The following is a 13,501-nucleotide window of genomic DNA, read 5'->3' on the forward strand; positions in this document are numbered from 1 at the left end:
AGAATGGAGGACAGGAGGAGTGTGGGAATGATGAGACGTGTGCATATTTCTGGTGCGCATCATTAGAAACAGCATTTGGTTTTTTTTAAACAAAAATTTTTATTATGAATGTTTTTATAACAGAAAAATAACAACAGCACAGTGCAATAAAAAAGAGCATCATGACCAGGCACTTGAGATCTTCAGACATTAGATAAGGGTTTTTACATAGTGCTACATAATTTATGAAATTTATGAACATGAAAATATAATGGGGTTGAAAATGGCTCAAAGAAACAACAACAAAAAAAATTAAATCAAGGGTGTTGATGGAGAGTAAGAGGTCAACAAAAACCTTCCTCATTCAACAAAAAAAGTCGTCCACTTTGTCCCCCTTGCACAATACAAGTCTTTTCTCAGCCTGAGTAAAAAGGTCAGTCTTTCCATCTCATGAATCTTTTTTATGATTTCAAGGCAATCATGAACTATTGGAGGGTCAGACTGTAACCGTTATTGAGTTATTGCTTTTTGTTTTTTGTTTTGTTGCTGCTACGATCAGTATTTTTAAAAGGTATCTAGCACTTCCTGTTTTTTTCTTCTAGTAGATCACAAAGATAAAGTGTTCTGTTGTCCAAGAATATGCTGCATAGTTCCCCATTTCACCTGTCCAGGGTGTACCCCGCCTCTCACCCATAGATAGCTGGGATAGGCTTCAGCCCCCTGTGACCTTGCACGGCAGGACGAAGCGGGTTCAGATAATGGATGGATGGATGGATAGATGTGTTTTTGCTCATTCCTTTTCTTACTGGTTCCGGTTTAGCCGCAGGATCCCTCATATCCTGTTGGATCTTATTCCAATTGGATGAAATGTTATCAATTGGTAAACATGTAGCCTTCACTTGTTTTAGTTAAGACAGGGCAGCCTGTGCGTGGTCTGTTTTGAATGAAAATCAGCATCAGTTTGCTACAGCTACAAGATAACTTTCATTATTGATTAGGCCTATAACCAGACTGTCAGAGAATATTTAGTCGTCACTTATGAAAAAATGCTTAAGTATTAATACACAGCAGTTCAGAACTATGATGCAGTTTAGGTTTTTTTTTATTCAGCCGCTGTGACTAATAAATGCCACAGTGAATCACTGTTTATTCTGCTAATAGAAATGATAAGACTGTACCATATTGGTTTCCTTACACAGCACACCAACATGACTTCATGAGTTAGACTCACTGCCACAGGGGTGTACAGTAGAGTCTAATAAAATAGCTGGTGTGTGGAGTGCCTTTCTCTTTATTGCTCAATTCAAGAGAAACATCAGTGCTGCCATTTTAATGGATACGTGGGGCATACTGTATTCACTAAATGATAACCTTGTACAAAACAACAAGCGCACACATTATTCTTCTATTAATAATGGATCAAAAGTGAAACATTAATATTCAAAGTTTCCCTCTCAGCTCGTTATGCAGATATACAGTACCCAGTCTCATCAGCTTTGTTTCCAGCGGCAGTGGGAAGGCTGCGTTTAAGGACAAATGTGAGTAAAGGCAAATTCCTTTAAACCATGACTGATGGAGCCAAAAAAGGAGTTACAGGAGAGAGTGTATATTATTAGAGCTACAGGCATACCTGCAGAGCAGCAAGAAACTAAACTCAAAAGTATGTTACAGTGAGATTCCTCAATGACGCTGATGTAGGCTTTCAATTGACAGCTTCCGATTTGACCATTAAGTGAAAAGTTAAGGGAAAAACGAACATACTGTTTGCACTAACGTATATTTTTTTTTTTTTTTTTTTTTTAAACACTATATTAGACCGGGTCCAGCTCAAAAATACAATACTAAATCAAGTCAAACCTGTCTTAGATTAATCTTTTGGAACCAAAGTATCTTTAAAACAGTTTCTTAACATAAAACTTTTCTTCTGTTGGTGTGTTTTGAGCTTTGTTTGACTCTTGAAGGCACCAAAACAACAGAAGGTAGCATCACGGTTAGCATGTTAGCATACAGTTTATTTACAAGGTGTGTGTCTGTGCGGAAAAAAAGTTTCACTTACGGCTTGGGTACCAGAGTACGTCTCTTTTTCTAATCTTTTGCCACTGAGATAGACATTTTTTTTTTATTTTTTGTTTTAGATACTGTATTAATCCCAGAGGGAAATTCGTTATGGCTGCTGCACAAGCAGTGTCATACAATGACTAGCAAGGCGCGCCACAGGCTAGGGTGAAGTGTCTTGCCCAAGAACACACAACAGTGACTAAATTGCGTTTCTATGGCATCCTGACGCCTCTTGACCAGAGGCTGCCGTACAGGAAGTGATCTGAAAAATAAAGTGTGAAAAAAGGTCTGCTCACAAACTACTCCAGCCTGTCCTAGGTTGGCAGGCTTGGGCTGTATTCTATTTGTGTTTTTACAGCATTACAAGTTGGTTGAGTACAGTTCACTGAAAGAGCTGTTTGGTTTTCCCTTAAATTCAGAATCAGAAGTCGTGATTTCTTTCTCATCTATCAGGCCACTGTTTACGATCGAAAGTACACAGTGCGTTATAAAGCCACCAAGTGGTGAAAATGAACAACTGCTCCTTTAAAAATGGTTTTAAAACCAGCCAGCAATATAGGTCAATCAACACAATCACCAAAGACTTATATGCATAGTAGCACAATATCCCTGTTTGACAAAATTTTTGTTAAGTTTGTTCATTGTAACTGATATGATTGCTCTCTAGATGCAAAATATGGCAATGAATTTGTATTTTAGTCCATGTATATATTTAATATTGTTTTGTCTTCACTTGCAACATTAGCCGAGTCTACTATAAACTTGATTGGTAATATATTCCATTTCCAAGAACCAAGGACTGCGTGTTGTTAGGGGTTAACATCATGTTCTGGTAACTGTCATATTACTGATTCTTTGGTGGGCTATGGGTCAGCAGACAATCTCCACCCCATACTTGTGCTCCGGAATTGAATTGTAATTGGTCCTCGGCCCACATGTGTGCACCAGTCTGTGTGCAGTATGTGAAATGGCATCACACCAGGACACGGTCGACACCAAACTGCGATAATAAGTGCCACCAGATCTGTGTATAAAGACGTACTGATTCAATTATTTCATCCCAGCTGGAAAAAAACACACACACAAAAAACGTATTCTTCAATATACACTGCTGATTTTCTGTTGGGAAATGCCTCAGGGGCCAGACAGTAAGTAGTTGAATAACCTGCATTTGTATGCTTGCCACTTGCACGCTCCTCTCTTTCAATTTAGCGAGAGTCAATATGAATTATAATATCGAGGTTTGGTTTCTATTCAGTGAGGGCAGGGTGTGGGAGTTGAGGGGTGGCAAGAAAGATCCAGTGGTGTCTACAACAATGCCCGATTTCATTTGCTTGAAATTGTCCCCATTACAAAATAAGAAGAAGAAGAAGAAAATGCCACCCCTCAGACTGCTTTTGTCTGCAGGCTGAATTATTTCATTTTCTGATAAAGCAATTTGGGTTTTCTGACAGGCTATATTTAAGTGGCACAGCGGCAAGAGAGCAAATGGGGACACACAAAGTGGACGATTGAGGATGGACCAGAGGGTGGTGACACAAAGTCAGACAAATATGGTTGTTAAAATGTGTCATTATTTATATATGAAGAGATATATTGCTGCAGTTTTTTATCAACTTTTCAGAAATATGACTGAACTTGGTCATATCAGTCGAACACACAGCCATCGGGATGAAGCGAGTGCTGTAGGTCGGTCAGTGTTGACTGATCCTTTGCTGACACTCCTCAGGCTGACACTTGCACAGGTGTTATTTGTCTGTCACTAATACCTCACACTATGGAAACGAGTAGGATCCTGACCTGATGAATTTAAGATTGTACTGAATGGAACATAAGCAGTCAAATTTCTCTTATTTTTTTATTTAGCCCTTTCAACACCACAGCCCCCATTTTTGCCTTTTAAATCTATTGGTTCTGACTTTTCGATAGAGGTGTCAATCATCCTATTAAATTCTGAAATTCTCTACAGCTGCGGGTGAAGTGTCTTGCCCAAAAACACACAACAATGACTAGGGAGGAGTTGGGATTGAACCACCAACCTTGCGCCACTGCTGCCCCCAAAATATTTACTTTCCCATACGGGAGTTGAACCCGGGCCGCCTGGGTGAAAACCAGGAATCCTAACCGCTAGACCATATGGGACATCTATTTTAATCTATAGATGTATAATAATGTATGTATACAAGTAAAAGGTGATGTAAGTTTAAGTGATGAGCACCAATAGTGACTTAAAAGTGAAATATATAGTTTGGCTAATCAAAACATTCAAATTCCAAGTCCTTTAAAAATTTCCAAAATGGCCGCACAGGGTGAGGGAAAAAAATGCTTTGTTTCATCTTAATTTACAAAGAGCCAGAGGCATACAAACTAATACTTACACATATGCGCAAATCTCCCAGGTGTCCCCTTTATTATGACACCAAAAGTATTCAAATACACCGTGTGGTTGCTGAGATATACTCTATTCATTTTGGACATGCCATTTTCAAGCTGATGCCGTAAAATGTAGAAAGGGTTAAACTTACTATGTTATTATTTTTTTGTTCATTTATGTGAAGTTATACACAAGTCAGCTCAGTTGTGTCTCAGTCTCATTCAACATCTGCCTGTCTAAAACAAAAATGATAAGTACTTCCTGTTGTGTAGATTAAGGTAGTAAACTCCAGCACCCAGAATTCTGTGGGACTGTTACCTTAGCTCATTGCTACAAAGGGCTAATAAGAGACACTGGGATATGTTGTGCATGTTTTGACACAATAATGTTGCCGGGACAGACAAAATGTGTCACCACACTTTACACTCTAACATAGGCAAATAAGAACATTTGACTTGATTTAAAAAATACTGGGATAATTAAAAAAAAAGTCACTGTCAAAGACATCATTATCTGTGAGCCACATGACCTTCTGTTGAGAACGGCTCTGCTTCCAGGCTAATTAGCATCGCCACAAATGTCAATGAGATCCTGAATGAGGTTCAGAACAGAACAAGAAGTTCATCTTTTTGTTATAAATTACACAATAATGATCCTGCATTCATCATGTTATCTTACCTCTCTTTTATTTTGATCATTATGGGTTATTGTGTGCAGACAAAATGTAGCTTTGCTGAACTTTAAACCAGTTATTTTTATTTTTATTAGTTGTTTTTAAAGAAATGATTTAGTGTTAATGCTTGAATAAGATGGAATACATTAATTTTCCTGAAATATGTTCTTTACAGCAGAGCCTTACGTCATTCATGATGCATTCAAGGACCATCTGAAGCCTGTTTTTCACAGCTTGAACACCCACTGTAAAGAGTATATAATAGTGATAAATTTAACTTAAAACATGCAGCAGAAAACACAGAAAATAAATCTGTAATTTAACTGAATAGAGCTAATTTTGTTTACAAAATAAACACACACAAATAGACATGATAGCAGCTTTATATAACACAACTTATATTGAAAACTGGAGCTACACAAAGACAGTGATGAAGAGGGGACTGACAAAAGAGCCGGGAGCTGCTTGTCAAATACATCCCAGTGAGGCTTTAAGCAGCACATTGTAATGCTGTTGCTGCACAAAAGACACACACATAGGAAAGGAAACTGGTGCTAATTGCCCGTGCATGTGCCTGCGAACTGTGCAACCAAATTAATTCGATCACCAAATGTATAAAAAAAAAAAAACTTAGCAAACTTTCTCTGGGTGTGATTCGGGGATACGAACATCAATAAGTAATCTCCCCCCTGTGCTGTTGGAGTTATGAATAATGCAGGTGCCCGTATAGCTGTGACTTTTCTGAAACGTATTACTGGAAAGTGGCAGGAGCAGCACGCAGAGACAGGCAGAGCGTATCTCAACAAATTAACAGTGGCAGGGCACTTTTTATGTCAAAGACACCCGAGATATTTAATCTCGGTGTCTTTCAGAACAATTATTCAGCCTGAGAAACAATCAAATTGAAGGCTTCTTATTTGAACTGAATTCATTTTAATGCAGAAGGGGTTATCTTGTGCTGGAGTAGATAGACCTGTCTCTCTTTTCGGGGGGGACCAGAGGGCTGGATGCAAATATGAATAAACCCAAAACCTAGTTTTATAGTGTTAAAGGGAAATAGGACACATCAGTTCCCTCTCTCTCTCTTTCTCTCTCTCTCTCTCTCTCTCTCACACACACACACACACACACACACACACACACACACACACACACACACACACACACACTTACAAAACAACTAAGAGGAATTGAACAGGGGACATGAGCCATCTTTATTTCTCCAGCAGGATACTAATACAGTCAGGCAGGTATAGGTTGGTAAGCAGATTAAGGGTGCGTCATCAATCCTTGGGGTTAATTTAAAGTTAACCCCAAGCTTCTCACTTTTGAGTCAATAACTAATGTCAGGTCTGTATCGCTTCGATGATGCCAGGGTGAAGCAAGAAGGTAATACAAAGTACAGTTCGACAGCTGTGCAGCAGAAGTATTGGACTGTCTTTAAGCTCAATTGTTGGTGATGAATCCTTCCACTGTGGACCAACCAACAAGAGTCAGATAGCAGTTATGGAACCACCTACAGATAGAGCAAGTTTAAATAAGCCTAGATGATATTGTGTGTTTTTTGATGGGTTTAGGTTATGAAGGTAAAAAATATGCTTTTCCACAAATGGTATAAATGAGTTAGTTACCTTCTCCTCCCTATCGTCTCAGCCACTCTCTCTCTCTCGAGCGTACACAGACTGGAGTGTGCAGGTGTTTTGATGCTCTGGCTGTCGGTGTCTGCCCAGAGAGACTCACTGCTGCCCAGAGTCTTTGTATAATTTCTCCGGGCATTCAGTTTGATCTTTCCTGCTAGAAAAAAATACTCCTCAGATCTTTATGGCGCAAATATTGTCAGTCACATGAGTAGAGATTTAGGCGCTCGGTGAGACCTACTGCTATGTGACTGGACAAAATGTGTGTTCAGCTATAGCTACATAATGACAGGCCACGTCATCTGGACCTGCTTGTGTTGTCGGGTGGGTGGGTTCAGATCAGGCAGTGTGGATTGAGAGAGTGAGTACTATAGGCTTCATCACAATGAAATAGCAATACACAGGGCTAAAAATCTCTAAAAGTCACACATCTGTTTGATATATTATCTATAGGGTCAATACATAAATTAATAAATAATATCATGAATTAATATCTAGGGCAAAAATGCTCAGTTTGGGCCCAATGACACTAAAACTTTTATTCTCCTCCTACTTTGAAAAGTTATTTTCAATATTTTGGCCCATGGCCCTTCAGACCAAGAAGTTTGAGCGTACTGTTTTCTAGGATATTCTAGTTTAGACATCGAAGTTTATTTATTTGTAGCTATTTTATGTATTTTTCAGTCATCACATTTATATGATGCCTTAGCACATTTTGTACATTCTTTTTTCCGTGCTGTGTATAGAAGAATATATCTGTCTAGCACAAATGTGTGTCGAATTCTCAGCTATATGTCAAACCTCAGCCGCGTCATTGCCGTCATACTGTGTGTGTGTGTACTGTATATTGTTTTCAGATTCAGCTGAAGCGGAACAAATTTGAAAAAGTAGCTGACAGAGACGCTCAACCCAGATACGCCAGCCTCACATGGTGATCCTCGCTGTACAGATTTAGGACACCCAATACTGCAATGCTTCACCACCATAATGTAAACTCCAGAACCCGGTCCAACTTTTACTCTTCTTTCATGAATTCGTTGGAGTAGATTCAAATTTGGTCCATAGATTTTTCTTTCCTGTCTCTTCATGTCACAGCTCCCATTAGCTGTCATAATGGGATCGGTGCTTGGGGTCCCTCGCAGTGAGCTTCTAGTTTAATTCCTTCCAGGAGCTGTTATAATGACTCTGGTGGGAACAACTTAGACATCATTAAAAAATCATGCACCGGCTTCCACCCTCCAGGCTGGGTGGAGGGTCTATTTCGAGTGGGTTCCCAGAAGACAGGAAAAGGGAGTTTTAATGAACTCAGATCCCAGGACAAGAGAATAGACTTCGTGATTCAGCTGGCAGGCTGGAGAGAGAAAAAAAAAGTTAAACTGCACTTGTTCCAAAGCAGTAGAGCTTCATTTATTTCTAGCATTTGGGAGTAATAACCTGTGGTCAAGTGTCTGACAGACACATGTTATGTGGCAACTTAAAGGGTTTCGAGGGCCATATAAACAGGTCGGGCTCTCACTGACTGATGTATGAGAAAGTAAATGGTGTGTCAGTCATAATTTGAGAATTCCAAATGTTTTCATTCAAGGTGTGAAGCTATTAAAGTGTCTGAAAACATGAGATTCAGAGGAGAAATGATCACAAACAAACAACCTCCATGCTTCTGCTGTGCAACTAGTTATTATTAGGTGTTTTTCATCCCTCTGCACTATAAAGTCATGGATAGAAATGCAGAGAACTATTGTGTCCTTTTATTTGTGCTGTGGTGAGAACATTAGGAAGGTACATTTCTATTCTCACAGATGTAGTTTTGATTTCTTTTGAAGTGTTCATATGTTGCGAACGTAACTTTTTTCAGTGTGTCCTCATCACCTCCTGCTTATTGTGTTTCTGCATCCTCACCTCTGTTGCGAAAGCACACCGCCTCTTATGGATCAAGGCTTATTTCCTCAGAGGACTGGTTGTGAGCTGAAACTCAAAGATTGTGTGCTCAACCCACGCAGAGCTCCAGAAATAGTTATAAATCACATGTGGGCCACTTCTTATTAATTGGTGAGACTGTACCTGATACAAATACCTGGAACAAATAGGCTGCAGACATCCGTTCTTTATTTTTTTAAAAATCTCTTTCTACCTCCATCTTTGCCTCTCAGAGTCTTTTATTGACTGTATTTTTCAGACATTACCCGAACCTGTTGGCACAAACACACATCTGCTACTTTACCTGGCAAATATAAAGGCTGCATGATTTAAAAGTGACTTAAACACATCTGTCCCCAGTTAAGCGTGGTACTTGTAACTTTATTGCAGCAGCTGTTGGAGCATCTTTATCTTCTGTGATGTGACATATGCCTGAGAGAAAACACAGACAGGGCGTGATTGGATTGTGCAGCAGTGCACCTGGTTTAGAGAACACAGTGCAATTTTCCCCACATAATCTGAAGATATTTTGAACTTCTTCCATGTCTCTAACGTCATATTCTACATATGAAATACATGTATGACATGAAACAACCCCACATCACCACTGAAAAATAGCTACAAAAAATAGAAATAGATAATAATAATAACAGAAACAAAAAAAAATAGTTTTTTTTCTTGATTTGAACAATTAGAAGGCATTTATATGGTAAATTATTAGTAGTTCATATAAAATGTTTTTTAAAAATGTATCTGCATAAATTATATAGATAATAAGACATGCATATATAATTGTTATAATATAATATAAACATACAAAATATCCAATAAAATAATAACACAAAATAGTATCAGAAATAAATGATATTTAAAAAATATATTAACGAGTCTGAAAAAAAATATGAAAAAATGAAAATCTGATGCAGCTTTAATTTAGTTTTGATTTTCTGAATTAAACACTGACTCAGCATAATATTTGGTTTTTATGTACCACAGCACGTTTACTAGCTTAGCTTACTTACTTTACTAGCCTGTCCTGATTCCAAGGAATCACTGAAAACTGGATTTATGACATTCAAGTCCATAATGAGTCTGTACACATACATTCATAGACATGGATGTCTTGGCCATTTAGACCTCAGCTCATGTGTATGAAAGAGCATAGTGTGCTACACAACCTTCAGACTTTAGTCTGTGCCTCTTCGTGTCACCCCTTGGCTCTGCCCCTGTATTTGAATGGTTGTTTTCCTTTTTTGAGGACCCACAGTGAGTCAGAATATGTAAACAAAAATGTAATTAAACATATTTGGTGCTATTAAAAAAGAGGTAGGCACCTAGAATACAAATATTCAAAGGCAACTGCAAGGCTGTACAGGAAAATCCACAAAGTGGACAATGCAGCAACAAGGAGATACACAGAGAAGGTAAACATACCACAAACACAGGGGGAGCACCTAGATGAACTGCCCACTGACACGGGGGAGCACAAGACTATAAATAAACAGGGACAAATGGAACTCTATGTGAAACTAATGAGGACGGGGCAGGCGAGGAAAAACACACAAGGACAGGAAGTACAACCAAACATGACATATAAGAAAACATTTAAATAAAACACACCTAAAATGTTAATATCCCTTTATTGTGAAGGAATCATATTGAAACTACCACTGCACAATAAGAATCTGACATATGCCCCCATGCACGGGATCCAGAAAATGTCATATAAAAACCTGCATGTACAGCAAACCACTTCCACCCACTCCAGCTCCTTTCCCATGATCCTCAGCTGCAGGGATGTGAAGTATTTGGTAAATGCAGGGTACATTCACCCCGACAGCCGTCCGCTGCGCTCCCTCTCTGTCTGACAGATAATAACACCCAGGTGTGACTTTCCAACATGCTGCCAGGAGGAAGATCCCAGACACATTTCTGCACCAGCAGAAGATCCTTCCCCCCCTTCCCCCTTTTTCTTTTTTTGTCTATTCAAAACAACCAAATTCCCTTTGCTTCAGCGAAACTGAGTGCCAGAGCTGCAGGTGCAATCAGCGCTGTGCTAAAACCTTTTAATTAACACCATCTATCATCATTAGCCAAACGGTCAGCCGGCAGTCTCACTGTTAACTCTTAGAGAGCGAAGCGAGGAGAAAAGTAAATGATGCACCGTGCTTCTTTTTCTTTCCGGGCCCCGTTTGCCGTCAGCTTCCCTTCGCCGTGCTCAGTCACTGTAGAGCACCCCTGAAAACACATCAGTCTACATCAGCCACAGTTAATCAGTGTGCAACTACTGGCTGCTATCCTGTGACTCGCTGGACTAAATACTAAGCTAAAACTAATGCCCGCTGATGCATGTGATAGCTGCAGACTAATTGTTATAGTTTGCTGCATTCAAATGAGATTGACCTTTAGTTTGGGATATTTGTCATGTAACTGCTGCTGGAATTAGAATGGCTAAATTAGTTCAAAACACGGTAGTTGAAATGACTTTGGGCGTTTTGTGAGAGTAGGTTTCATCACAGCATTTGATTTGCTGACGTGACTAAACTTGAAGGAAGTTCTTGAAAAAAGTTACAATTCCTTAAATATAAACCTTTAATCTCTTAAGCTTAATATAACAATAATAATAAATGCAATGAATGAAAATCTAGCCAGTAGATTGATAAAAAAATGGAATGGCTAGCTGCTGCATATGTTTACATACACTATACACTAAGAAAAGTAATAATAACATAGAATAGAATAGAATAGAATAGAAGCTGGGAAATGTTGCTATTGCAGCAGCAATATACAGGCACTCAGCAGAAGATATACCTCTAGTGGTAAAAATAAACAGTATAAACAGTATTTACAGCAAATAGAAATATAAAATATAAGTACAAAAAAAGTGTGCAATTTGGAAATTAAAACCTAATCTTGTGCAAAATCTGTGAGTTACAGCAATCAGTCAGTGTTATCTATAGCACAGAGATGAGGTGTTATTCAGGAAATTTCCTGTAGCGATCTGTATGACAATGAAGCTGTCTGAGCCTTTTTGGAAAAGGTGCACCATTGTCTGTCCAGTACAGGGTGAAGAGGGTGATCACATTTATGCAGGATAGTCTGGGCCACATACCTGGGCTGAAGTCCATATCCTACAATATCGAGGCCACCAGACGTCCCCTGAGGCAGAGCGATGGGTGGTAGTTCTGTCTTTGGAGGCCCAGGAGGCTGGGGCTTATGTGTCCTATGTGGCCACTGTTTTCTTTCAGTGATCATCATAACATTTTAGTTTTCTCAACCAAGTGGTTAGGTATTAAAACATTGTGGTCAGGGTTAGGAAGAGACTGTGGTGAGACAAAATAGTTCCTCTTCTCTGTGCCTTTTTGACCTCTATAGTGATACTACAACCAGATATCAACTATAGAACCAAATACGATGCAACAGAAAAAAACAGATGATATAAAAAGTAGTCAGCCTCTTCTTATATGTGCCATATGTTTTGTATACAGATACATCTTCAGTACTGTGCTACAAGATTTGTGGGATTTGGTCCTTTGCAGAGCTGGCTGCTGTTTCCCATTCACTTTAAAGCAATCCTTTAGCAGCAACACCAAAGAAAATAAAGCTGCTGAGACACCGCACTCTATTGTATTAGACTGATATTTTCCTGCTATTGTGTTCAACCTGTGTAAGATGGAAGCAGGCAGATGCAGCAGTCATTGTGAAGCTGGGGTCGGTGTTGAAGGATAAGGCTGATATTGTTTCTACAGTGAGAACAAAGCGTGAAGCTTTGCTCTGTTGCTGTAGTGAAACGTTATTTGGCTGGATCAAGTGAGACGTCTTGAACTAACTGAAAGGATGGGGTGTAGGTAGAAGAATAAAATAGTCGGTGCCCCCTGAAAAAAAACATCTCAGTAATTACTCATACAGCAGGAGTGGGTGCAGAGAAGGTAGTCAGAAGGCAGGAATGTCAGTCTTTGACATGAGTGAGTCATTAAAGCAGCTAAAAGGAGAAGCATCAGAGTTTCACTGTCCAAACCTCTCTTCGCTTTAATGGCAGCTTTCACTTTTGTTGTATCTTTATTGTATTAAATCACATGTATACTATCTTCATGCATTGATGTTCTGAAGCGTAGCTTCCGCAGTGTGTTTAAGGCAGAGCCTCATGCCCTGCCCTCTGAGTGACCTTCAGCCCAGTCATGATGCTAAAAGAGCTCCTCTCTTGTCAGACTGACAATCAGACTTCTGGCTGTTTCACTTAGTTCTGAACTGATGCTAAGAAGAAACGTTCTGCAAGGGACCTTGGAGCACTGCCATATTTTTGGTGAAGAATAGCTGCAGGTTATTTACATTGACAGTCTTCTAATGAGTCAAATAAACCCAGCTTAATATTGTCTTGTGGAAAGATGCACCTGGGGGAAATCTTTCCATCCTTTATATTTCACACATTATTGCATCTTATTTGGCAATTTTTACTATTATTGCATGTGTATTTACCATGTGTGATATAAGAAATCAAACTTATGTCTTCACACTGCTGCGAAATAAACAGGTAGTGTTAGAAAATGGTTCTTTACACACTCCTAACGCTGCCTCGCAGACTCTTTCTGAGCCTCCTTTCATGACAGAACAATGTGGCCACGGTCAATGATAGCGTGAACAAATTGCGCTGAGAGACTGTAGCCAGGCTACCGACATTAATTGGGTGCATTATGTGAGAGCGAACCTCCTAATGAAGCACGAGTTTGACCATCTGCTCTGCAGGCCATTCCTTCCTGGGAAAGCTTTGTCATGCTTTGTGCTAAATGGTTACAAATCTGGAGCTCTGCTTTAAATGCTAACATGTTAACAAGGAAACTAAAATCTAATTACAGCACATTGTTG

General features: G+C 39.3%; 1 protein-coding gene and 1 non-coding gene across 3 annotated transcripts in view; one reads left to right on the forward strand and one right to left on the reverse strand.

Annotated features, from left to right (window-relative positions):
* brinp2 (bone morphogenetic protein/retinoic acid inducible neural-specific 2) overlaps window positions 1-13,501 on the forward strand; it is a 186,222-nt gene that overhangs the window by 108,096 nt on the left and 64,625 nt on the right. The gene's annotated exons all lie outside the window — the stretch shown is intronic.
* trnae-uuc (transfer RNA glutamic acid (anticodon UUC)) lies at window positions 4,109-4,179 on the reverse strand. Its single transcript has one exon. It is a non-coding gene; the product is annotated as a tRNA-Glu (tRNA).

This window comes from Parambassis ranga, chromosome 17 (assembly GCF_900634625.1).
Source record: "Parambassis ranga chromosome 17, fParRan2.1, whole genome shotgun sequence".
Taxonomy (NCBI): domain Eukaryota; kingdom Metazoa; phylum Chordata; class Actinopteri; family Ambassidae; genus Parambassis; species Parambassis ranga.